Below are 2635 nucleotides of genomic sequence, written 5' to 3'. Positions count from 1 at the left end.
TCAATTTCAATTACTTTACTTTTAAATTTTACACTTTTAATAAAAATATTTCCGACAAAAAAAGTTATTATTTGAAATTTTTAATTGTTAAATGTTTTTAATTTTAATTATTTTATTAAGTGTTTATACATATTTATTTTTTTTTTTAAGAAATCAGTTTTTCAAAGTTTTTGTGCAATTTTAAACTTTATAAGCACAAAATTATACTTTTTAATAAAAAAAAAACAAATTTTAATTAAAAAAAGTGAAAAATGATTAAATGCTAAAATTGTTTTGCTCAAGCTATGTATGCCTTCAGTGGCAAAACCTATATCTTTTACAGTACTTTTCGCTTGACAGGTAAATACTACTGTCTCAATCGATAATAAATTAAATGTAAATAAAAATTCAGACATTAGACAAGAAAAATATTATACTACATTGTATATTATATGTACATGTAAACTATAACACACAAATTAAGATCACTGAATATTATTATGCATATTTTATAAGAGAGTTATGTATGCGAGTGTGCGAAGAGCGGTGAAAGAAAAGTTGAAGAGAATATTAAGAAAATGTAGTTAAAAGCAAATTTAGGTTAGTTGATATTTTGAGAATAAGTATGGGTGTGTAGCAGGTTAATACTAAAATTGACGATATTTCAGTTTTGTTTTTAAATTGTACTTTAAAAATCAATATTAAATTTTTATGGCGAACTTCGCCGTATTTTTGCCACATAAATTTTCAATATTTTGTTCTTCAATTAGTTGCAATATTTTTGTATGCGTAAAATAAGTTTCTGTATTCACTCGCATGTTTTCCAAATAATGTTTGCTCGTGTGACTATTTCGAAAGCAGTTTAGAGAGAGAACAAAAAGATTACTACATAAATTATGCGAAATAAATAAAACATCGAAACAAAAATTTTACTAAATTTCACAATTTCTCTATAACTTGCCAAATTCACAATGTTGAATAAATTCAATTCAAAAACAATAAAATTCAACAAATCAATTACACACCAAATGGTATTCAACATTTGGTTAAGTATTTTCACCACACGCAATATTTTCGAAACTAAGTGAGGTTAAGTTGAAAGTAAAGGCTTGTGCACCACAACTACTCGTAGTATATTTCGTCTGGGTTAGAAGGGCAGATAAGACTTGGTATTGTGGGCTACACAATTAGTTATTAAATTTAAATTATACTATAACTCAGATTAGTAGCTTTTAAAATGAGTTAAGATTATATAAAAACAAAAAATATCAAAAATTGAGAATAAAAAAATAATTGAAACTACAAATCGTAATATTTTTGTGTATTACATATAAAGGCAATCGTAATTTTTTCAGTACATTAAAATTATTACAATAGCAAGTGAGCAGTGAGAATAGTCTTGGAAATATTTTTTTTTTATTGTAAATCATAAAAAATATTTTTTAAAGTAGAAACAAATAAAAAAAATTAAAAAGCTGAAATCCGTTTTTTATTCATTAAATATTTAACAATAAGAAAAAAATATATATTTTCGAAATTTTAAAAATTTCTTTCCAAAAACTCCTGTTATGCCTTGTTATTGTTGTTATATTGTAGGTATGAGTATGCATTTTCTAACTGCTTGTGTCTTTATGTATGTATGTGTGTTTATTACTGTATGTAGTTAAATATTTATGTAATTACTAATATACGATTATTTTCAGTTAAAAAGTTAAATAAATAAAAAAAAAATAAAAAGTATTTTTTAATGACATTTTTATTGTTTTATTATAAGAGTGGAAGAGTGGTTTTTGAACCAAAGGAAAAATTTCTATAATTAAGTTAAAGTTTTTGAGTCTGCCACTCACCTTTATGAACGATTTTATATACGGCGAAGATTTTCACCAGTGTTTTGTGGTTATATGAAACTATAATATTTTTACAACAAAAAACAACAGATAGACTTAAGCAACACAAATGGGTCTGGCAGTGAACGAGGGCAAGACGAAATATCTCCTGTCATCAAACAAACAGTCGTCGTACTCGCGACTTGGCACTCACGTCACTGTTGACAGTCATAGCTTTGAAGTTGTAGATAATTTCGTCTATCTTGAAACCAGCGTAATCACCACCAACAATGTCAGCCTAGAAATCCAACGCAGGATAACTCTTGCCAACAGGTGCTACTTCGGATTCAGTAGGCAATTGAGAAGCAAAGTCCTCTCTCGACAAACAAAAATCAAACTCTATAAGTCACTCATAATTCCCGTTCTGCTATATGGTGCAGAGGTTTGGACGATGTCAACAACGGATGAGTCGACGTTGCGAGTTTTCGAGAGAAAAGTTCTGCGAAAGATGTATGGTCCTTTGCGAGTTGGCCGCGGCGAATATCGCATTCGATGGAACGATGAGCTGTACGAGATATACGATTACATTGACATAGTTCAGCGAATTAAAAAACAGCGGCTACGCTGGCTAGGTCATTAGGGTGGCTCTTATATAGCACTTTTTACAATTTTTAAACATTTTTCGTGGGCTACCCTTCAGTTAGGTTCCATTCTATGAAAAAAAGAGCTCTATGGAATTTGGTGTCAATCGGATAAGGGTAAGGTGTGCCCCTAGGCCCTTAAAAATCCAAAATGAACCGAAAATCACATGAAAATCAAATTATTTGTTT

This window comes from Bactrocera latifrons, unplaced genomic scaffold, assembly GCF_001853355.1.
Source record: "Bactrocera latifrons isolate USDA-ARS-PBARC rearing strain unplaced genomic scaffold, ASM185335v1 scaffold_209, whole genome shotgun sequence".
NCBI lineage: Eukaryota > Metazoa > Arthropoda > Insecta > Diptera > Tephritidae > Bactrocera > Bactrocera latifrons.
The sequence above is the reverse complement of the archived record's forward strand: the minus strand, read 5'-3'. Positions refer to the sequence as shown.